This window comes from Mobula birostris, chromosome 27 (genome assembly GCF_030028105.1).
Source record: "Mobula birostris isolate sMobBir1 chromosome 27, sMobBir1.hap1, whole genome shotgun sequence".
Lineage (NCBI taxonomy): Eukaryota > Metazoa > Chordata > Chondrichthyes > Myliobatiformes > Myliobatidae > Mobula > Mobula birostris.
In genome coordinates this window covers 14,015,094-14,040,746 of record NC_092396.1, presented here as the reverse complement: position 1 = coordinate 14,040,746, position 25,653 = coordinate 14,015,094, and the positions used below count along the sequence as shown (strand labels likewise).

Here is a 25,653-nt window from a genome sequence, read left to right as displayed (position 1 = left end):
GGCACTTGAAAAGTTCCATCAACGCTGTCTTCGAAACATCTTAAACATCAGCTGGGAAGATAGAAGAACCAACGTCAGCATGCTAAATGAAGCAAAAACAACAAGCATTGAAGCCTACGTCATCAAGAACCAACTAAGATGGAGCGGTCATGTTGTTCAGATGAAAGATGAATGTCTGCCGAAACAAATCTTCTACTCCCAGCTTAAAGAAGGCAAATGTAAAACAGGCAGACAACAGAAGAGATTCAAAGACGTCTTAAAAGCCAACATGAAGAAATGTAGCATCGACAATTGGGAAACCAATGCCACGGACAGGAAACTCTTGCAAGCCATCATCTGAGAAGGAACAGAAACTTTCGAAGCCAACAGATGTGCAGAATTAGAAGAAAAGAGAAGAAAATGGAAAGAGAGGCAGCAACAACCAAAGCCCGATCTGCCATCCGGAACTACCTGTCTTGAATGCAGGAGAACTTTCAAAGCCAAGATTGGACTCATAAGCCACTTGAGAGTCCATAAGTAGATCAACAGAATGAAGACCATCATCCTCAACCTCGAGGGATAGCCACGATGACGGAATGACTCACCAATTACACTACAGAGCTACCTGAAGTGACCATTTGCTCCAGAAGGCCAAGGAAGAAAGTAAAGGGGAGGAGTACCCTTCTTTCTTTTTTCCATGGCCTTCTGTCCGCTCTTATTAGATTCCCTCATTTACCAATCAACTTCCCAGCTCTTTATTTCACCCCTCCCGGTTCCACCTATCACTTTGTGCTTCACCCTCCCCTCCCCCCACCTTTTAATTCTGATTCCTCATCTTTTTTTCTCCAGTCCTGCCGAAACGTCCTCTTTTGCATAGATGCTGCCTGGTCTGCTGAGTTCCTTCAGCATTGTGTGTGTGTTGCTTGGATTTCCAGCATCCGCAGATTTTCTCTTGTTTGTGATTAAATATAGATACATAAAATAACATACAAACATTGATTGATTGTATGTACAAAAAGTGATGCTAGGCTGTATGTTAGGTGACTGATGGGAAATAATAAAGTAGTGGTGGAGGTGTTGATCAGCCTTACTGCTTGGGGAAAGTAACCGTTTTTGAGTCTGGTAGTCCTCAGCACTGTCACAAGGTAAATTATAATGCGCATAAAACTGCATATTCCACATTGTGCTTTCTATTTTATTGCTCACCCTCATGATGCCTGCAGCAAAAACCATTAATGGTCTAGATTTCACAATAACAAAATTTATAAAACAAATCAGTTTTAATCTGTAGTGTAATTAAACTAATAGACGTCACAATTATAAATATTTACTATTTACTCCTGTGCTTCTCAAGAGGGTTTCCTCTAAGCAGTGTTGCCCTGTATTTGCATGCAGCAAGTCAGGGAAAGGCTGACCTTTTGCAACGGCGAGGGTCAACAAACTATGAAGATCAAATGAGAGACTTATGGACCAACTAAGGGCTGCATCATCTCAGCAATCAACAGCAGCATTCTGGGTTAGCTGGTTCTGGGAAGAAAGTGCCAATAGTTGGAGCAGAAATGCTGTCATCTTAGTAAGGGCAGTAGTTTCTTTTGCCACAGAACCATTGGCATTTTCCTGGTATAGGCTTCAGATGGTTTTCAGGCTGGTGGAGGCAAGATTGCACTGTTGTCATTCTTGCTCCAGAACCAATTCCAATGCTTGAATCCAGCAGCATTTAACATGGCAGGCAGAGTTTTGCTGGCTGTAGCAATAGGGAAATAAAGGCACTGTGTAATATTAAATGCATAAACCTTATACATAGAAAGGTGTATCAGTAGGATCCAATGTTCCCTGCAGAAGCTACTTTAGAAAATGCATTTAAAAGCAAAAAAGATCAAGTCAACAATATCAAAAGGAGAAGTTTAATTTTCAGAGTACTTATTGCCAACATTCTGTTAACCAATGAATTGGAGGTGTGACCCAGAGTAAAACCTAGTGACTGGTAAACAAAGATAATTTAGTAAATTAATAACAGAAAATGCTGGTAATAGGTCAGGCAGCCTGAAGCATGAACATTGTATTTCTTTCCACAGATACTGCCTGCCAAGTGTTTCCAGCTTTCCTTAGTAAATAGTCTGGTTAAAGAGCAAAGGAAACAAACCACAGAAACTTCTCTTAGTAAAAACAGGGCAATATGAATGAAGACTATTTGCATAAATTCAAATCTTTATGATTCTCTGACCAAGTTATTAATACTAGCTTCAGGCATACAGTAATTTGGCTTTACAATCAAATAAAAGAAAAATAAATAAACTCATTTGAATAGCTGTAATTACACCAACACATATTAATAGGAACAATTTAATCTATTCAAGTGATAATACCCGGCAGTAAAATGTTCTTCCTATTATTTTGGGACATCATTTTTCAATCCGGAGCTTCCAAACAGACACAAAAGAATTTTGAGCTTTACCGAATAATCAAGTGAAATCTATATGAAAATACTTCCAGGAAGTCCACAAATATCCATAATACTTGAAGATGATTAAGAATGCTTAAGATTTATTTGGAAGAATCTCCAAATGATTTAGGAATGTTTCAGGAACAACTTCCTCCTCTCTGCCATAGATTTTGGAATGAACAATGAACCAACCTATGAACACTACCTCACTATTTTTAATCTTCTTGCACTATGTATATATGTTTTCTTATTGTAAGTTATAGTATAATGTATTGCACTATACTGCTGCCACAGAAAACAAAATTTCACATGTCAGTGATATTAAACCTGATTCTGATTCAAATGTTAATCATGATTAAAAGTAAAAAGACTAATTGTCAATTGTCACAAAAATCAGACAATAATGAAATAATCAACTTTTAAATAATCCATTTGGGGTTATAATCTGTATGCATTAAGTAAATTATGATTGCAAATGCAGTTATTCCAGAGAAGGGACATTTGATTAAGCATTCAATCTCAAGGTTTAACATGTTCAGACAGAACATGTCAAGTTTCAAATGTTTTGAAATAGCTTACAAGATAAATCATGTACAATTTCATAAGATAGCATTTTAAAAAGGAGAAATCAGATGCTTTAAATGGAGTGTAAGGAAAAGTTCTCAAAGCAAAATGGTCACTTTTCCTTCTGAACATTTCTCCTTTTCAGTAAGTAGTCAGTCTTGTTGTGACTGAGTTCTAAGAACCAAGTGCCCTCTTCCACCTTGCAGACAAACCTGAAGATTGGGAGCCAACCGTCATTTCTTCATGCACACCTTCAGAGCCGCTTCTCAACTGTCAATATTGCAGCCATGAATCACTGGATCCCGAGAATGAGTATGAACCTGAATGTATTTCCTTTTTTCAGTCATACTGGCACGTGAGCTGAGATTGCTAATTCAGCAGAGTTTTCACTAACTTGGTGTATTTGGCAGAACGGCTCTCCAAGTTTATACTTGACAACTGTGTCAACGGGATACATAAACGAAATATTTATAATAAGAACTGCTTCAGCCAAATCTATTTTGTACAGAATCCACACACAAAGGGTTAACTTCTTTTCAGAATTCTAGAGACTTAAGACAAAGCTCTGAGTGAAGTACAATAGCCCAGCTCCTGAAGTTCTAAATAACCTCCCCCGCACAACTTATCTGCACGTTTCCACCCCTCGGTTTCAGAGAGCACCAGCACGTTAACGTTTAAAAAGCGCTTCATTTGCTTGTTACTGTACCTGAAGATTTTTTTTAAAACTCCACAGGGATCTGGTGAGCAGGAGTGGCCTGCTATTATGAAACCACATTATTTACTGCAGCTCAGCATGTAGCGTCCCTGTCGCCATGGTGATGGCATCTGGTGCCGAGGAAGATTAGATGAAAGTGTAGCAGAGACTTTTCTAGGCATGGAGGCTGGGCATTGGGCGGAGACTGCAAACTTGGTGAGAAAGGCATTCACAAATAAGTCAATTGGGCCAGTAACAGACAAGCCTGATTTAAAGGAGAATGGGACAATAACACTTGTAACTCAATGATGTCACTCTCTGTTATACAAAAAGAATTTTACGCTGTGTAGCAGTTTTCCCCAATGCCTCAGTTACTTAAAGAGTTCTATGGACTACTTTTGTTTCTGATTTGTTGATCTCAGCCAGAACTTTACAAATGGCTTCCTTGTCCTTTAAATATGCAAAGAAGAAAAAATCTAATCTGATTCCTGATGCACATTGCTATCCAGTAATTCCCACAAGAAGTATATGTATGGACATCTGAAGAGAACAGGACTGGGCTCATGGTAGCTTAAAATCTAAAGTCTATCCAGAGTACAGAAATCCATTTAAGAAAATATGTAACAGTGATAGGAGTAAAGATATAATACCAGAAACCAAACTCTAATAATTCATCTATGATAGAGGCAGAGCATGCTACATTTATCCAGACTTACTCACATATTCAATCCCAGAATATGGCTTTCCTGAAAGTAATCTAATTTCAATTTGAATGCATCAATGTTATCTACTCCCAGAAGGAACCCATTCCACAGTTTTACCTGAAATGTGATGTTCTGCATGGTTGAAAATGCACAAGCACCATTCACTCCTCAGATTCCATTATATGCACCAATTGTTCATGATGCTAAACCATAAGGCCAAGTTAAGGCTTTAAGAAATGTAGAAATTGAGGTAACTGGGATAAGAGGAAGGAGCTTGTATACACTTATCAAGTGGAAACTACTGCAGTAAGATCATTTGATATGACTAATTTAGCTCAAACACAAGAAACTCTGGAGATGCTGGAAATCCACAGTAACACACATAAAACGCTGGAGGAGCTCAGCAGGTCAGGCAGCACCTATGAAAAAGAGAAAAAGAATGATGATGTGTCAGGCTGAGACCCTTCATCCGGCTCACTGAGTTTCTCCAGCATGTTGAGTGTATTAACCAATATCGCAGCTGTTTCAGAAGTCTGGACTGTCTAACTCAACCATCTCAGTTCTTTGCATTTCATGTGTGCTGCTCTGCATTTCTGACATTTTTCTGTGTTATGCCAAGCTTAAACAGTTACTAGACTTTTAATTCTGGTTAGCATTAAGAATTAGAACAAAGAAATGTTTATGATATGACTAGGCCAATATGCCCTACAGCTTTGTTTCTGCTCAACAAAAAAAATGACAGATTTGGACCATAATTTTCTTGCACATTATCTTTTAGAGTCATAGAAACACAGCACAGGAACAGGCAGGCCCTTTGGCACATCTAATCTAAGCCAAACTATTTAAACTGCCTATTCCCATCAAGCTGCACCAGAACCATAGCTCTCCATACTCCTACTATCCACGTGCCTATCCAAACTTTTCAGAAACATCAAAATCGAGCTTGCATGCACCACTTGCGTTGGCAGCTCATTCCATACCCCCATGACCCTCTGAGTGAAGAAGTTCACCTTAATATCCCTTTTAAACTTTTCATCTGTCACCCTTAACGAATGACCTCTGTTTGTAGTCCCACCCAACCTCCATGGAAAAAGCCTGCTTGCACTTACCCTATCTATCCACCTCATAATTTTGTACACCTCTATCAATCTCCTCTCAATCTTCTATGTTCCAAAGAATAAAGTCCTTACCTATTCAATCTTTCCTCATAACTCAAGTCCTCCAGACCTGGCAAAATTCTTGTAAGTCTATTCTGTATGCTTTCAATCTTATTTACATCTTTCCTGTAAGTAGGTGACCAAAACTGCACACAATATTCCAAATTAGGCCTCACCAATATCTTACACATCTTCAACATAACATCCCATCTCCTGTACTCAATATTTTGATAAAGAATTCAGAATCAGGTTTATTATCACCAGCATGTGACGTGAAATTTATTAACTTAGCAGCAACAGTTCAATGCAATACATAATAAAAAAGAAAAAAGATAAATAAATAAATCAATTACAGTATATGCATATTGAATAGATTGAAATCATGCAAAAAACAGAAATAATACATATTTAAAAAGTGGGGTGGTGTTCACGGGTTCAATGTCCATTTAGGAATCGGTTGGAAGGAGGGAAGAAGCTGTTCCTGAATCACTGAGTGTGTGTTTTCAGACTTCTGTTCCTCCTACCTTATGGTAACAGTGAGAAAAGGGCATGCCCTGGGTGTTGGAGGTCCTTAATAATGGACGCTGCCTTTCTGAGACACTGCTCCTTGAAGATATCCTGGGTACTTTGTAGGCTAGTACCCAAGATGGATCTGACTAAATTTACAACCCTCTGCAACTGCTTTCGATCCTATGCAGAAGCACACCCCCCCACATACCAGACAGTGATGCAGCCTGTCAGAATACTCTTCACGGTACATCTATATAAGTTTTTGAGTGTATTTGTTGACATACCAAATCTCTTCAAAGTCCTAATGAAGTATAGTCACTGTCTTGCCTTCTTTATAACTGTATCAACATGTTGGACCAGGTTAGGTCCTCAGAGATCTTGACACCCAGGAACTTGAAGCTGCAAACCAATGTGCCAAAAGCTTTCTTTATGACCTGATCAACCTATGACGCTACTTTCAAAGAATTATGGACATGTATTCCTAGATCCCTTTGTTCTACCACACTCTTCAGTGCCCTACCTCTCACAGTATCCTGGTTGGTCCACTCAAAGTGCAATACCTCACAATTCCATCTGCCATTTTCAGCCAATTTTTCCAGCTGGTCCAGATCCCCCTGCTAGCAATTGATAGTCTTCCTCGCTGTCCACTACACCCCAAATCTTGGTGTCATCCACAAATTTGCTGATCCAGTTAACCACATTGTCATCTGGATTGTTGATAAAGATGACAAACAACAATAGACCCAGCACTGATCCCTGCAGCACTCCACTTGTCACAGGCCACCAGTCAGAGAGACATCCATCTTGAATGCCAAGTGACTGAACCTTCTTTTCCAACCTCCCATGCGGGACCTTGTCAAATGCCTTGCTAAATTCCAGGAGAGGTTGGAGGCGACATCCGATTTACAGGCCATTACTTCCTACAAAGCAAAACCCAACATCATGAATGGCAGCGATGCTTCACCACTAGAAGAGCTCAACACATTTTATGCTGGCTTTGAAAGGGAGAATAAAACCACAACTATGAGGATCCCTGCAGCATCTGATGACCCTTTGATCTCTGTTTCGGAAGCCCATGTCAAGCCTTCAAGAGGTTGAACACTCGTAAAGCAGCAGAGCCCGATGGAGTACTTGGTAAGGCTCTGAAAACCTATGCCAACCAACTGGCAGGAGTACTCAAAGACATTTTCAATCTCTAAATGCTACAGTCAGAAGTTCCCACCTGCTTCAAAAAGGACAACAATTATACCGTTGCCCAAGAAGGGCAGTGTGAGCTAACTCAATGACTATTGTGCAGAAGCACTCACATCTACAGTGATGAAATGCTTTGAGGTTAGTCATGACTAGAATCAACACCTGTCTCAGGGAGGACCTGGACCCGCTGCAACCTGCGTATTGCCACAAAAGGTCTACAGCAGACACAATCTCAATAGCTCTCCTTGCAGCCTTGGATCACCTGGACAATGAAAATACCTATGTCAGAATGTTGTTTATTGACTATAACTCAATGCTTAACACCATCATTCCTAAAGTCCTGATCAAAAAGCTACAGAACCTAGGCCTCTGTATCTCCCTCTGCAACTGGATCAGAAGACCACAATCTGTGTGGATTGGAAATAACATCTCCACCTTGCTGACAATTAAGACTGGCGCTCCACAGGAATACGTGCTTAGCTCACTGCTCTACTCTCTCTATACTGATGACTGTGTGGCTAGGCATAGCTCAAATACCATCTATAAATTTGCTAATGATACAACCATTGTTGGCAGAATCACAGATGGTGGCGAGAGAGCGTACAGGAGTGAGATATGCCAACTAGTGGAGTAGTGTTGCAGCAACAACCTGGCACTCAACATTAGTAAGCAAAAGAGCTGATTGCGGGGCCGGCTGGTGGTGCAATGACATCGGCGCCGACCCAGGAGCGGAGGTTCCCGGGTTCGAAACCAGTTGGGTCCGCTCCCGAGTACGCTTTCCATCCGTGCACACACACACACACACACACACACACACACACGCACAGACTCGCACGCACGCAGGCACACACCAAAAAAAAAGAGCTGATTGTGGACTTCAGGAAGGGTAAGATGAAGGAACACATAGCAATCCTCAGAGGGATCAGAAGTGGAGAGAGTGAGCAGTTTCAAGTTCCTGGGTGTCAAGTTCTCTGAGGATCTAACCTGGCCCCAACATATCGATGCAGATATAAAGAAGGCAAGACAGCGACTGTACTTCATTAGGAATTTGAAGAGATTTGGTATGTCAACAAATGCACTCAAAAACTTTTATAGATGTACTGTGGAGAGCATTTTGACTGGCTGCATCACCATCTGGTATGGGAGTGAGAGGGAGCTACTGCACAAGGTTGAAATAAGTTGCAAAAACATGTAAAATTAGTTAGCTCCATCATGGGTAGTAGTCTCTGTAATATCCAAGACATCTTCAAGGAGCAGTGCCTTAGGAAGGCGGTGTCCATCATGAAGGATCCCCACCACCCAGGATATGCCCCCTTTACACCGTTACCTTTGGGTAGGAGGTACAGAAGCCTGAAGGTGCACACTCAGTGATTCAGGAACAGCTCCTTCCCCTCTGCCATCCGATTTCTAAATGGACATTGAACCCATGAACACTACCTCACTGCTTTTTATTTCTGTTATTTTGCACTGCTTATTTTAACTTAACTATTTAATAGACATATATATACTTAATGTAACTCCGTTTTTTCCTCTATATTTATCATGTATTGCATTGTACTGCTGTAGTAAAGTTAACAAGTTTCATTACATATGCCGGTGATATTAAATCTGATTCTGATTCTAAAGTCCATGTAGACAACATCCTCTGCCTTGCCTTCATCAACTTTCCTGGTAACTTCCTCGATTGGTTTGACATGACCTACCGCACATGAAGCCACGCTGACTATCCTTAATCAGTCCATGTCTATCCAAATACTCACATGTCCGGACCCTTAGAATACCTTCCAATAACTTTCCCACTACTGATATCAGGCTCACCGAGCTATAATTTCCTGGTTTACTTTTAGAGCCTTTCTTAAACAGCAGAACAATTTTGGCTATCCTCAATCCTCTGGCACCTCACCTGTTGCTAAGGATGATTTAAATATCTCTGCCAGGGCCCTACAATTTCTGCACCTGCTTCTCCAAGATCTGAGGGAACACCTTGTCAGGTCCTGGGGATTTATCAACTCAAATTTGCCTCAAGACAGCAAACATCTCCTTCTCTATAATCTGTATAGAGTACATGAAGTTGACACCCTTTTGCCTTACCTACATGTGTCAGTCTTATGCAAAAATAAGTATTTAAGATCTCCCCATCTCTTTTGGCTCCACGCATGGAATACCATTCTGATCTTCCAGTGGGCTAATTTTGTCCCTTGCAGTCCTTTAGCTCTTAACATATCCCTTAGGATTCTCCTTTACCTTGTCTGCTAAAGCTACCTTATGTCTTCTTTTAGCCCTCCTGATTTTCTTCCTGTATTCTCTTGAATTTCTTCTACTCCATAAGCACCCCATTTGTTCTTAGCTGCCTATAACTGGTAATGCACTTCCTTTTTTTTCTTAACCTGGGCCTCAATATCCCTTGAGACCAAGATTCCCTACACCTGTTATCCTTTCCTTTTATTTTGACATGCACATACAAACTTTGTACTCTCAAAATTTCATAAGTACATCTTTGCCAGAAAACAGCCTGTCCCAATCCACACTTACCAAATCCTTTCTGATACCTCTTCCTATAGATGCTGCCTGGCCTGCTGCATTCCACCAGCGTTTTGTGTGTGTTGATTGAATTCCCAGCATCTGCAGATTTCCTCGTGTTTGTGATACCATAAAAATTAGTCTTTCTCCAATTTTGAATCTTAACCCGTGGACCAGACCTATCTTTTTTCATACTTACTTTGAAACAAATGGCATTGTGATCACTAGATGCAAATTATTCATCTACACAAATTTCAGTCACCTGCCCTGTCACATTCCCTAAGGGCAGATCAAGTATAGTATACTCTGTCATTGGGACTTCTATGTACTGATTAAGAAATCTTCCCTGAACACATTTGACAAACTCTATCCCAGCTAGTCTTTTTACATTCTGGGAGTCCTCTAAGTCTCTCAGATTGTTGGGTGTTCTGTAATATAGCCACATTAACATGGTCATGCACGAGAAGATCTGCAAATGCTGGATATCCAAGGCAAAACACACAAAATTCTGAAGGAACTCAGCAGGTTAGGCAGCATCTATGGAAATGAATAAACAGTTGATGTTTCGGATGAAGTTCCTTCAGTATTCAGATGCTGCCTGACTTGCTCAGTTCCTCCAACATTTTGTGTGTTATACCTTTCATATTACTCAGTTCCACCCATAACACCTCACTAGACAAGTTCTCTAGTTTGTCCTGATTGAGCACTGCCGTGTCATTTTCCTGCCTAGTAACTCCACCCCTCCTCCCTTAATCCCTCTGCTCTGTCGTTTCTAAAACAACAGGACCCTGGAACATTGAGCTGCCAGTCTTGCCCCTCCTGCAACCAAGTTTCACTAATGGCTACAATATCATAATTCCAGGTGTTGATCCAGCTCTGTGCCTATCTGCCTTTCCAACGATACTTCTTTCATTGAAATATATACAGCTAAGGACATTATTCACACCATGCTCAACTTTTTGACTTTGACTTTGTCTGAGATTTTAACAACATCTGTCTCCCTACCTGTTCTGGCATTCTGATTCTCCTGCAACTCTAGTTTAAACTCCACATATGTAACACTAACAAACCTTCCTGCTAGGCTATTAGTCCCTTCCCAGTTCAGAAACAAACCATCCCACCTCCCCTGGAAGAGTGCCCAAGTATCCAAAAATCTGATGCTCTTTCTCCTACATCAACTCCTTAGACACATGTTAAATTGTATGATCTTCCTATTTCTGGCCTGAGTAGCATGTGGCATGGGTAGCGATCCTGAGATCACAACCCCGGTGGTCCTGCCCTTTAATTTAGCACCTAACTCCCTTAACCCTCTTTGCAGAACCTCATCACTCTTCCTACTTATGTCATTGATACCTATATGGACCATGACTTCTGGCTGTTCACCCTCCTACTTAAGAATGCTGAGGACTTGATCTGAGTTATCCTGGATCCTGGCATCCAGGACAAAACGTACCATCCAGGAATCTCATTCTCATCGACAGAACCTCCTTTGGCTCCCCTAACCAATTAATCCCTCATCACCAGAGCTTGCCTCTTCATTACCTTCTCTCCTTAGTCTCAGAGCCAGACTAAGTTCCAGAATCCTGACTGCTGTGATTGCCCTCTGCTAGGTCATCCCTCCAACTGTATCCCAAGTGGTATTCCAGTTATTGAGGGGAATGGGCATTTGGGTACTCTGTACTGCCAGTTTAACCCTTTTTCCCTTCCTGACCATCATCTTGGGTGTTACTACTTCTCTATATGTCCTATCTGTCACCCTCTCTGGATCTCAAATCATCTAGTTCCAGCTCCAACGCCTTAACATAGAGTAATAAAAGCTGCAGCTTTAACAAGGAAATTGATATCCTTTCCTAGGAAAACTTCATTACACCAGTCTTCAAAGCTCTAGCTCAGTGGTCCCCAACCACCGGGCTGCGGTGTGCAAAAGGTTGGGGACCCCTGCTCTAGCTTACATTGGGGACAAGAATTCTAGATATCCTGCAATCAAAATGTGAAAAAAATCCAGAACTCACTCTTAAATGTCCTATATCTAAGTTGAAGAACATGTCCCTTTGATTCCCCAACCAAAGGAAATAAGTTTTCTGATCTACCTTGTCACATCCATTCAATACTTCAGGTATCTTGATCACTCAAATCTCCCTTACTCAAGGAAATGCACTTTATATAAGCCATGACTTGATTTTAGACTTTGCTTGAAACAGTTTCATAAACATGTACAGCTAACTATCCCACAACATGCTGTCACTAAAACAACCAATGGAAAAACTAACTATGATCTTCGTAAAGCTATCAGTGATACCAAGTGGCATCATCAGACCAAAATACAACCCTGGACCAGTCGTCAGTTGTGGCAAGGCTTGCATGCGGCAACAGGCAAAATGAAAATGAGCAATATCACTAGCAAAAAGGCAACCATGAGCTCAATGCATTCTGTGCATACTTTGAACAGAAGGTCAATAAAGCAAATCTCTCAGCAACCTTATCAGTCTGATTTTCTGATCTAAAATGCTCACCTTCCCATGGAACAGGGTTTCACAACATTTTTTATGCCATGGGCCCCTACCATTATCTGAGGGGCTCGTGGACCCCAGGTTGGAAACCCTGCCATGGAATCTTATTTCCCCCCAGAATTTAAATTTGTTGCAAGTTATACATTTCAAAAACCCTAACCTCTAACATAGACCATTAATAGTAATGAATTTTAATTTAGTTTCATTTCTTAATTTACCTTGTTAAATCTACAAAAAGTAACATATAAAATTAAGGGCTTACTGTTATTCTCAGCTACATCACCTAAAAACAGTGTAATATTCTATTATAATCACTTTCCCCAGTGGCTCCTTTACCATTGAATTATTAATTAACCCAGTCCTTTTACACAATACTACATTTAAAATAGTCTGTTCCCAAGTTGGCTCCTTGTTGTTTTAGAAATGTGTGTCCAAGACCCAGGTATCTTTGATTGCTTCATCTTCTTCCCTTTATAAAAAAAACAAAGTGAGAATGTTCACTGATGATTGTACAGTATTCATTTTTGCTTGCAACTTCTTAACGAGATTGAAGAGTATGGGAAGTTCCAAGTATTTGTGTCAACTACAAAAATAAAGAGTTGAACATCTTCCCATCAATATTATTACATAAAGTCGTTATTTACGTGCAGAGCAACACACACAAAATGCGGGTGGAACTCAGCAGATCAGGCCACATCTGTGGAAATGAGTAAATAGTCAATATATTTGGCCCTTCATCAGGACTGGAAAAGAAGGGGAAGAAGCCAGAAAGAGGTTGGGGGAGGGGAAGGACCACAACCTAGAAGGTGATAGATGAAGCCAGGTGAGGGCAGGGGGGAGAAGAGGGGATGAGGTGAGAAGCTGAAAAGTGATAGGTGGAAAAAGGGCTGGAGAAGAAGGAATCTGATAGGAGAGGAGAGTTGACCATGGGAGAAAGGGAAAGAGGAGGAATACCAGGAGGAGGTGATCAGCAAGTGAGGAGAAGAGAAGAGGTAAGAGGGAGGCCATAGTGGGGAATAAAGAAGAGGGAAAAAGGAGGGAGGATATTATTAGAAGTTAGAGAAATCGATGGTCATGCCATCAGGTTGGAAGCTATCCAGATCTCCAACCTGAGAGTGGCCTCATTGTGGCAATAGAGGAGGCCATGGATGAACATGTCAAAATGAGAATATGGGAATGAGGGTTGGAATTTAAATATTTAGCTATGGAGATTCCCGCTTTTTGCAGATGGAGCAAAGGTGCTTGTATGTTATAATTGAACAGAATCTTAAAAAAGAGCAAGAAGCAATAAGCAGGCGGATATTCTACGGTGAATAATTAGTTCTAGTCTTCCTACAATCCAATGGCACCTCAGAAGCAGAGCAGAATATTTTTAACTTGCTCGGATGTGTATAACTTCAATAAAGCTCAAGAAGCTCAATACCATTTGGGACAAAATGTCCTATTTGAATGGCACTTGACTTATTACTCTACCAATATCATTGCTGCAGTGATTTTTGTCTATGAAATGCATTGCAATAACACATTGAAGGCCCTTTGACAGCATATCCTAGACCTGAAATCTATTCTGTTTTGAAGGTAAATGCTTCAGACAAGTGGTACACTACTTGCAAATTCCACTGCATCCTGGCTTGTAAATATATCACAGATCTTTTATTACCAATTAATTGAATGCCGCAATACACTATCTGACAAGAATGCAGGAATACCTTCACAGATGGATTGCTGCCATTTAAGGTTGCGGCTGAATAACATTTCTTAAATGGGACTTTTCTTCAAAATGGGACTTGCACCCTTCTAGTATTTGGCATTATATATTTTACACAAATTCATCATGTGCAATATTATTACATACTTGGTATACATGGTCTACATGAAGACTGAAGTCCTCCAGGATTACTGTAATAGATTATAACATCTAATTGGCATGTTTCTATTTTATCTAAAACTACTGGTATTGTTCCAGAGCCTATTAATGGGGCGTATGGGGTGTCAGGGAGGGGTAGCACCTCTGGTGGGGGAACATGTCGCGTCCTTTTCAAGGTGGTTAGTCCACCTTTGGTCCCCACCTGGCACTCAGCTCTCACCTGTGGCTCCCCATAGCTGTTTGCATGCAACAGCGGCCACACCCCAGGCAACGGCTTCAACAAGCCGGCTAAACCAGGTGAGGGTAGCCAATGGGTCTCAAACCCTCGGTGAGATAGGGTGTTGTCTATCCCAGCATGTGAAGACAGACTCCGACAGATTGAGTGGATGAGACCAATGGAAGGCCCAACGGTCAAGAAGGCGGTCTCTGCAAGCGTCGTGGAACGCGTAGAGCAGGACAAGACACAGAAGACGTCCTGGTTATCCACTGCGCCTAGTCCCATCTCCAGCCATCTCAACTCTGTCTTCCCACTGGATCCAGTTGGGAATTGGGAAGAGAGTGAGGCTGACGCTGCGCAACTCCCCCTCACTTAAATTCAAATCACCGCTAGTCTCAACACCATCTGGTGTCGAGGTCTTCATTGATGTCGACGATGGACGAACAATATATATAAATGACTACACAGAAAATCTGAAGATGCTGGAAATTGGAGCAACACACACAAAATGCTAGAGGAATTCAGCAGGCCAGGCAGCATCTATGGAGAAAAAGTATAGTTGACATTTCGGGCTGAAACTCTTCAACAGGACTGAATTTCCAGCACCTGCAGATTTTCTCTCATTAATACCACAGTGTTTTTTTTTGTCTCTTCTCTTGCCTCTAACCAAATTAATTTTGTGACTGATATATTTTTCAGCAGCAAAGCAGTTCAAACCTGACATTCCACTCCAGTGACCTGACTTCATTCTTCACTTTAGGTGCTGCCTGTTTGGACATTGCATGGCGACCATATGGGTTTCCCTAAGTGTCCTCCACATTCCAAAGATGTGATGATTGATGAGAAAAAGGAGCAAAAGAGATCATCAGGAAACTGTTTGTGTTTGAGGGCATATACTATAAGGCAAGGTTGGAGAAACTAGGACTGTTTTCTCCAGAGTAGCAGAGATTGAAGGGAAAGCTGATAACAGTTTATAAAATTATGAGAGACATAGATAGAGAAGATAGATGGTATCTTTTATACCCAGGGTCAAAATATTTAATACCAGAGGGCATGTATTTGAGGTGAGAGAGGGGGGAAAGCTCAAAGGAGATGTGTGGAACAAGTTTTTTTTGAATATAGTGTGCAATGAGAGTCTAGAATGTGCTGCCAGGGATAATTGTGAAGCTAGAAGCAATAGAGGCAATTAAGAGACTGAGATAGGCACATGTATATGTATAAAATGGAGGGATATGGACTATGTGCAGGATGAAGGGATTAGTTTAATTAGGGGTCATTATGGGCTGAAGGGTCTGTGCTTGTGCGTTACTGTTTCATGTTCTATGTTAACTTGTTGCATTGCACTTGGGTGATATCATTAGAGATTAGAGAAAGAATTAAGATAATGGAACTGTTGAAGATGCTCTTGAAGTCTGAATAAACTTAATGGGCCAAATGTCCTCTTTCTATGTTGTAAAGAATTATGGGCAAAATATTACTGTTCTAATTCCAGTCTTTATTATCAGGACTTTCCCCTCCTTTACTGCTTTATACAACTTCTTAAAACATGGTGGAATATTTATTTCCAATCCTCATCACTCTACAAAATAGCCTCTGTAATGGATATGGATATGCTTCTATCTATTAATTGTGTTTTACTCTGTGAATAGTGAGATAGGGCCCTTATATTTATCTCTATTTTCCCTACTGTCACTTGAAGTCATTAATGGTCTCTTAGCTTGTTAACGTGTAGACCTCGGTTCCCAACCTTTTTTTTTGCCATGGCCCAATACCATTAAGCAAGGGACCCTTGGACCACAGGTTGGGAACCCCTGTCCTAATCCATTCTACACACATTTTACCCAGAGTGTCATTCTGCTTTACAGCTTTGATCTTTCTATTATGGTATTTGTTTGCTCTTTCCCGAATCCTTGCATCACCCTTGCCCGATACACTTTCATTTGTCTAAAGCCATAGTTATTCCATTTGTTAAGACATTAGTTCCAGTCCAATTTAAGCCTGTCACAATGGAACAGCCCCCACTTCCCAATACTGATGCCAATGACCCAAGAATCAAAATCTCTACTTTCCACAACCAACTTTCATGCATTATTTAATGTTCTAATCAGGTTGTTCAGAACTCAGTTAACGTACCAATTAATCTCAGAAGAATTGAAGGGGTAATTAGACCATAAGACCATAAGATAAAGGAGCAGAAGTAGGCCATTCGGCTCATTGAGTCTGCTCTGCCATTTTATCATAAGCTGATCCATTCTCCTATTTAGTCCCACTCCCCCACCTTCTCACCATAACCTTTGATGCCCTGGCTACTCAGATACGTATCAATCTCTGCCTTAAATACACTCAATGACTTGGCTTCCACTGCTGCCTGTGGCAACAAATTCCATAGATTCACCACCCTCTGACTAAAAAAATTTCTTCGCATTTCTGTTCTGAATGGGCGCCCTTCAATCCTTAAGTCATGCCCTCTTTACTAGACTCCCCCATCATGGGAAACAACTTTGCCACATCCACTCTGTCCATGCCTTTTAACATTCGAAATGTTTCTATGAGGTCTCCCCTCATTCTTCTAAACTCCAAGGAATACAGTCCAATTAGATCCATTTATGACAGATAAAAGAAAAGATGAAATGAAATTAAGTCAGGGGCATCAAAACAAAGGGAAAGTTCCTTAAGTATTTGAACACTGTATTCTTGGATTAAAGTATCCAGCTAACTCGCCCACCTTACTGCCTGTTCCTTCATTTCATTCCAACAGCATGACATTTTTAAAAAATATCTCTCACATCCCAGATTGCTTTTAAATGCATCCTTCCTAATCTGCTCAACCATTCCATGTATATTCTTCTCACTCCATGTACATTCTCCTCACTCTTAGAATAAAGATTATTTTTATTGAAATATTATCATATTTATCAGTAACCACCTTGCATTTATGCACCCTATTTTCTTGTAAAACTCCATGATTAATACAGAACAAAATAGCACATATTAGAGAATACTGAATAATGAGTTCTGAGACAGTTTTGGTAGAATTAAGCATCTAGCTGGCTTTTGCACTTATTACCACCTTCTGTCACTCTCAATCTATTACGTAAAACTTAATAATTGGAGATTAATGAAGCCCCCTTGTTGTGTTTGTTAAAGTAATTTATCTAAATTAAAATTAAGACCTTTGAAGGTAAACACACGAGACAAATTGTAGTACAGTCTCTTGGCTCCAGAAGTACTTCAGTTGTTAACCGTCTGCAAGGTGTCACCCTTGCATCAGGGCACTTGAGACAAATAGAGTACCTTGGAGAATTTGTTCTCAGCTTTACTAAGCTGTTTAAATTCTACTTGTTGATTTAATTCCAACTGCATGTAATATAGTCTCAATTTAGCGCAGTGGTTAGCGCAACAGTTTACAGCACTGGCTGCAAGATCGGGGTTTAATTCCTGCTGATGTCTGTACGTTCTGCCCATGATTGCATGGGTTTCTCCAGGTGCGCCAGTTACTCCCATATTCCAAAGACATATGGGTTAAGGTTAGTGAGATGCGGGCATGTTATGTTGGTGCTGGAACCACAACAACAATTGTGGGTTACCCAGTGCAATCCTTATTGATTTGATTTAACAAACAACACATTTCACTGTATATTTTGATGTACATGTGACAAATAAAACTAATCTTTAATCTTTATGGGCTATCATTTCCCTTTCCTTGTTGAAAATGTTGGCTTTTACTGTGGCTTGTTTACAAGTGATAAAGATCCTCTTATTTGGTCCAGGTTTACACAATTTCAGGAATACAAACATTTTATTTCATTGGTGAATGGAAGTGTTCCTTTGCACACTGGTTGAATACCCGGTTGGTATGGTCTTTCATTGATTCTATTTTAGTTATTATTCTATTATGGATTTATTGTGTATGCCTGCAAGAAAATGTTTTTCAAGGTTGTATTTGCTGACACGTATGTACTTTGATAATAAATTTACTCTGAACTCTATTAATCTGGATTAGGAATGCTGGCGGCTACTACCTACGTTTCCCAGTCGTAGCACAGTAACGCCACAACCATTTCTGAATAAGATTAACTGACCAAACAGATTTGCAGTAAACCTGTTCATCTGAAAGTAGTGAGAGTGGCTAACATTTACCTGGGGGTATTTGAAACCAAATGTACTCCTGGGGTTCTTGAAACCAAATGTGGCCATGCGGCATAGCATTAAACTTCTAAGTCGACCAACTGACTAGATAATTAACTATTCAGCTGTCAAGCAGTTAACAATACAAGTTAACCAATGACTAGTCTTCTTTATTCCAGAAGCTACTTCATACATCATGGCTTTTTTTCAATAAAAACAAGTATAGGAGTTGCTAGGTATCATGCCATTACTGGCACTATTCCCAAAGAATGTTGCTCAGTTTAGCAGTCAGGTTTATCCAGTTAAGGATGGGCCGCATCTGGCCAGAGATTATTTTTAAACACTTCTCTTTTCCTTTGTATTGTTTAAATCTCCTTACATCCTGGTGATCAGGAGCTATTAAAGCAGGTAAAATGAATAACTTCCACTCATAGACTCATACAGCATGGGAATAGGCCCTGCAACCCATTGGGTTAATGCAGGCTCTCAGCTGCTTGTCAGTACTAATCCCATTTTCCAGCTCTTGGCCTACAACCTTCCACGTCTTTTTTGTCTGAGGTGGTCATCTAAATACTTCTTAAATACTCTGAAAACTTACCTTCACTACTTTCTTGGGCAGTGTATTCCTGATTTCAACCATTCTCTGGTTGAAAAATATTCTACTTTACATCTCCTACCTTCTTCTACTTTAAACCTATGCCATATTGCCAAAGAGAATACTTACTTACTGTCCATCACACTGCTGGCGTTTAGGCCAGCGATGAAGGTTCTCCATCTCTGATGGTGTTCAGGGCTTCCTTCATCATGTCAGTAGCTTCCTCTCGATTTTCACTACTGTCAGTCATGAAAGTCCCAGGTAGGGACTCAGAAATTCTGTCACACTCAGACGTAGAAGAATTCTTAATTGCTGTTTTACCAATCAGGGTTGTTAGCTCTGAGCTGAACCCCCAAACCTGGAGGACTGGTGGACCACTCTTAGTCTGTCCTCCACTTGTTTGGCATGGGTGACCCTACCAAGAGCCAAAGCATAAAGCCCTGATTTCAGCCAACATAGCTTTCCAGGTCATTGAGGCATGCGAGCCTCCAAACCATGACAAGGGGAGTCCTCTTGGAGGGCCAAGGAGAATAGTTTCCCACTACAGTATACCCCTTACCCACACACCATCCTTCCCTTACTGCAGCACATCAGAAGTGCACACAATCCTTTGATAATAATTTTTATCTGGGAAAGGTCATCCAGTGACCTTCACCAGTTCTATTATTTTTATTTTATTTAGAGATACAGTGCAGAACAGGCCTTTCCGGTCCACTGAACTGCACCTTCTAGCTGCTCACTGATTCAACTCTAGCCTAATCACAGGACAATTTACAATGACCAATTAACCTACTAACCAGTATGTCTTTGGACAGTGCGAGAAAGCCAGAGCACCCAAAAGAAACCCATGTACACATGTGAAGGAATGTACAAACTTATTTATAGAGGACAATGGAATTGAACTTTGACACCAGGTTATAATAGCATTGCACTAACCACTACAGTACCGTGGCGCCCCAAAAAAAACACTAGATGAGAAACTGAACTCAAGTTGCTGTGGCAGGATTTCAACCCATGTCTCAAGGTATTTAGTTCATGTCCCTGGAGAACTAGTCCTCTAACTTAACTACTTCACCACCACCAGTTTTGTGTTGTGAACATAACTTTGCTAGAGTAATAGGCACAATGAAGCCTTTGGACTTGAACTCTCACCCGTGTCTGGTACTGGTTAACTTTCAGTGGCTGAAAGCAGCATAAATCTCTGCTGTCGCAGTTACCAAAGTTAACCTGCAATGGTGCATTCTCATCTGTGTTGTATTGACTTCATCATTAACAATGAAGATATATCGAGTAGTGAAATGTCCCACAGCCTTTCTTGGGTCTATCATTATCAAACTTGCTGTGTGTGATTAAATTGTTCCCTTTGTTTGGATGTGCAAAGCATAAATTATGTTTCTGATAAGTGAGCAGTGGGAGAGTATGGTCAATCAGCTCCAGTAGGTTGATGCGATGGTTTGAATTAATGTTAGATTAGATTTAGTGGTAAAGATGAAACTTTAGCTAATAATGCATTAAGATCAGAGAACTTTGCAAATGTCTCTTTAAGAACAATGTATTTTCACAAATTTTTCAGTAATATTAGTAGAGCAGGTGAGATGGTCAAAATGTCACTCTCAAGATACTCTGTAAACAAAGCCTTGCTGAGCTAAAATAACCTTAAGGAACCAACTAAACTGTTGCTGTACAAATGATGATTAATCAATTTTGTTTTAAATAACAGTTCCTTGTACCCAATCATTCTCAGCTGCTTACTATGCTTACCTTTTGATACATTTGCCATTGGTGAAATACTGTATTCATAAGCATTTATGGAATGATTACCAGAAAACAGTTAACAAGGTCAAGAAGGAAGCTGAACTTCCACTTAAATGCTGTTAAAGTCAGTTCAGTGGGATGAAACACTTCTTTGGAGGAAATAAGAATACCAAGTTAAATCAATCTAAAAGTTTACAAAGAAGTTCATTACAAAAAATGAATGATGAACTTGGCAATATTTGACACTAAACCGATAATATTATTATGGCTATATATATATATTAGTAGAAATTTAAAAAATCAAACCTGTGGTCTAAAGGATTCTCATTTTGGGTTTAAGACTTGCTTCACTGAAAAGTGGAGACAACCCTGAACAAAGGCTGAGTACGTGGTTTTTGAACAAGTGTTGAGCAGATAAGGAGTACCTTTAAAGCGGGCAGTGAAACAGTCATTGAGCAGATACTGAACAGAAATAAGTCATAAAGCAACCAGTACAGTGAGCAGGAAGTTTATACATGACATTTATCAGTTACATGGCTCGACATTCAGATCAAGAGAGAAACTTCTGGAATAGTTTCAGCCCTATTGCTTAATTTCCATCCATTCCTATTAAAATAAGTCCACGAGCCATTGCGAAATATCCATTTTGCATGTAATTAAGTGTAAGCCCTCTACTGGATGGTGGATGATATAACAACTTGGTATTCATCTTCACTGAAAACTACAGTAGCACTGCCTGAGGTTAATATTGCTGTATCCTCAAAGAAATTCAAAAAGCCCAGGAACTTCTCTGCACTAGTCTGTGAATTTGTTTAGGTGAAATCCCATGTCCTCACACACATCAACTCAGTAACCATTCTTAACCTGAGCATACAACAAAGCCTTAACCAGCTCATTCTGCCATAAACGACAGTGGGGCTGAAACCATTCCTGTTCTCACTTCATGCTTACCTTTGAGCTTGGTTACAACATCATGATAAATGGCTATTCTCAAAATAGGCTTGCGTTTATGCCCCAGCTTTTGATTCAACACGACTGCAGGTATATTTCTTTATTTATTTGAAATATAACTTGGAACTGATCTTTCTTGCCCAACGAGCCACATCACCCAGCAATCCACCTATTTAACTCTAGCCTAATCATAGGACAATTTACAATGACCACTGTGTGGTCCTCCGTTGGTCAAGGTCCACCATGGATGTTGTGTCCTAGCTGTCTACATTGTTAGTGCAGTGGCGTCTGTGGCTGACTAGACCAATGCGAGAGCAGCAGTCTGGTTGCAAAGGTGGCTTCTATAAGTGGGTGTCTGCTCTTCTGGAGCTGCAGTGTTCCTTTCGCTGTTTCATTTGTCTTCTGCTTCATTCAGGAATGTTTCTTCTTCGCCTGACTTAAGATGTTCTTTCAGGGTACGTCTCCATCTGGTGCAGTCAGCTGCAAGTTTCTCCCGGGACTCAATGTTGATGTCCAATGCCTTCATGTCCCTGCAGACACCCTTGTAGTGCAGTTGCAAATGGCCAGCTTGCCTGAAGCCAGCTCACCAAAGAGGGATGTTGCCATCTGCAAGGAGTAGATACGGCCCAGTCAGCGCAGCCCATGCTGTCTGAACAGGATATACACACTAGGGAGACTGGCCTGAGAGAGAACCTCAGCATTGAGTACTATGTCACTCCCAGAAATGCCCAAGATGCAACAAAGGCACCTTAAATGGAAGATGTTGAGACTTCTCTCCTGCTTAGCATATATTGTCCATATCTCACTGCTGAAAAGCAGTGTGCTGGTGACACAAACATTCTACATTGACATTTTTGTTTTTTTCCGAGAACTTGGAGTTCTCCCAGACTCATGTGGTGAGACAGACAGAGAGATAGATAGAACATTACTCTGTCCTCCAGAGTGAACACTGTCAGCACATCAGCCCTGGACGCCTGTGAGTGCCTGCCATCAATGAAAGAGTTGGATACAGAACTGATTTTAGAGGAGCTCAGCAAGACCATTGGCAGCATGGCCTCAAGCAAGGCACCAGGCAATGATGGGATTCGCCCAGACCTGATCAAGCATTGCATGACTACCCTACTTACCTGCTGCATGAAGTCCTCTGTCAGTGCTGGCAGGAAGGAACTGTACCACAGGATATGAGGGATGTCAAGATCATCACCCTCTACAAAAACAAAGGTGAGAAGAGTGACTGTAACAACTACAGGGGCAACTTTCTCTTGATTTTTGTTGGCAAAATCTTTGCCCAATGTTGGTCCGCCTATAGGAGATGGCTGAACGCGTCTCCCTGGAGTCACAGAGTGACTTCCGTGCTGTAAGGTCAACTGTAGACATGATTTTCTCTCTCCCTCTGTCAACCCCAGGAGATGTGTAGAGAACAAAAGAAACCCCTGTACATTGCATTTATTGGTCTCCCCAAGGACTTTGGCTTGGTCAGCAGAGACGGGCTTTCAGATTGTCTGCAATGTAGGCTGCATGCCAAAGCTGCAGAGCATGGTTGAATCCTTCCACACAACATGAAAGAGACTGTGCAATACATCAGCAGGTCTTTGGAGTCCTTTGACATAAGCAGTGGCATCAAGCAAGACTGTGTTCTCGCCTCAATTCTCTTCAGTATCTTCTTTGCTCTTCTCCTGAGGTAGACATTTGGGACTGCAACGAAGGGATTTTCCTTCATACTTGAAGGCAGGTTTTTTAACCTCACCCACCTAAGAGCCAAAGCCAAAGTGCACGATGCTATGATCAGAGACGTGCGGTTTGCTGACTGACACTCCGTAGCACCTCCACAGCTTGATGGATAACTTCTCCTAGGCCTGCAAGGAATTGGTCTGACTATCAGTCTAAAAAAGACAAACATCTGGGGACAAGACGTGAAGGCACCATCAGTCATTACCATTGGAAACTACTAACTGGATGTTGTCCATCAGTTCACATGCCTGGGGTCCACATCAGTGTCTCCTCGGACACGAAAATCGACAAGCACATCAGTAAGGGACAACAACTGCCTGCCTCACCACTATGACCAATTAACCTACTAACCGGTATGTCTTTGGTCTGTGGGAGGAAACTGGACCACCCAAAGAAAGCCCACGAGGTTTACTGGGAGAACATACAAACTCTTCGGAACTGAACTTCGAACTCCAGAATTCCCTGAGTTGTAATAGCGCTGTGCTAACCATTACATACACTATATGACATGTACTGGGACACCACTTTATCCCAAGTTTAATTTTATAATGTAAACACAACCCTAAGCAATACATTGGCTCAAGCATTCCAATGCCCCCAAAAATATCTCTGAAACTTCCAAAACCACTTCATAGATAGCAAATCAATTCTCTTTAAGGGTGGTTGAACTGGAACTTTAACTACAACAAACAGTCTGCTGGTGGAAATCAGCAGGTTGGGCATCAGTGGAGGGAAAAGAATTATAAATGTTTTGAGTCAAAATCTTCTATCAAGTTCAAGAGCTGGCAACTGTCTCAAGTGAATAAGAGGCAATAAAGTTAAAGGGCACTACTGATGGCATTATCAAAACGGTATCATGTTGCTCAATTGTCTGGAAAGACTGATAGATAGAATTAAGAGATTTTAACTTAATACAACAGAGATTTGTTTTGTTACATACTGTACTGTGCAAAAGTCTCAAGCACATATATATAGCTAGGGTGCCTAAGAGTTTTGCACGGTACTGTTCGTCAACGTCGAGTGGAGAGCCAGTTTCTAAATCTTGTGAGAGCAAAGGATGTTGAGAATGGCAAGAGTGGAGGGCTGTAGGAAGTGTGGGGCAGGTGGCAGCGAAGGAGTGCCACAGGTACAGGGTGGTGAGGGTGCAGGCACACCCAGCACTGAGACACCAGGCAAAGTAATTTGATTCCAAGCAATTGGATGAATTTAAACTTCATCAGTCCACAGGACTTGTTTCCAAAATGCATCAAGCTTGTTTAGCTGTTCCTTTGAACCTTTTGAATAGAACTTTTTGGCCGCAATGAGCAAAGGTATGTTTGCAGAAAAAAGGGTGCAGAATTTCATGAAAAGTACACCACTGCAACTGTTAAGCACGGGGGTGGATCGATCATGCTTTGGGCTTGTGTTGCAGCCAGTGGCATGGGGAACATTTACTAGTAGAGGGAAGAATGAATTCAATTAAATACCAGCAAATTCTGGAAGCTATCACACCATCTGTAAAAAAAACTGAAGATAATAGAGGATGGCTTCTGCAACAGGATAATGATCCTAAGCACACCTCAAAATCCATGATGGACTACCTCAAGAGACACAAGTTGAAGGTTTTGCCATGGCCCTCACAGTCCCCTGACCTAAATATCGAGAATCTGTCGATAGACCTCAAAAGAGCAGTGCATGCAAGATGGCCCAAGAATCTCACAGAACTAGAAGCCTTTTGCAAGGAAGAATGGGCGAAAATCCCCCAAACAAGAATTGAAAGACTCTTAGCTGGCTACAGAAAGTGTTTACAAGCTGTGATACTTGCCAAAGGGGGTCTTACTAAGTACTGACCATGCAGGGTGCCCAAACTTTTGCTTCGGGCCCTTTTCCTTTTTTGTTATTTTGAAACTGTAAAAGATGGAAATAAAAAAGTAATCTCGCTTAAAATATTAAAGAAATGTGTCATCTTTAACTTTATGCCTTTTGGAAATCAGTTCATCTTTTACTCACTTAGCTATTCACAGTGACAGAAATTTTGACCGGGGTGCCCAAAATTTGCATGCCACTGTATATATATATATATATATACACACACACCTAAGACTTTTGTACAGTACTGTATTTCTGAAACTTCCAAAACCACTTCATAGATAGC

General features: G+C 40.9%; 1 protein-coding gene across 7 annotated transcripts in view; it reads right to left on the bottom strand.

The window, feature by feature from the left end:
* tp73 (tumor protein p73) overlaps positions 1-25,653 on the bottom strand; it is a 213,708-nt gene that overhangs the window by 148,096 nt on the left and 39,959 nt on the right. The window contains exon 1 of one of the 7 annotated variants that reach the window (XM_072244919.1): positions 3,693-3,768. The exons of 5 other annotated variants lie outside the window; for them this stretch is intronic. The gene's annotated coding sequence lies outside the window, so the exon portion shown is untranslated. Of the gene's footprint in view, positions 1-3,198; positions 3,312-3,692; positions 3,769-25,653 lie in introns of those variants that run through there. One more of the 7 variants, XM_072244920.1, reaches the window with a different exon arrangement.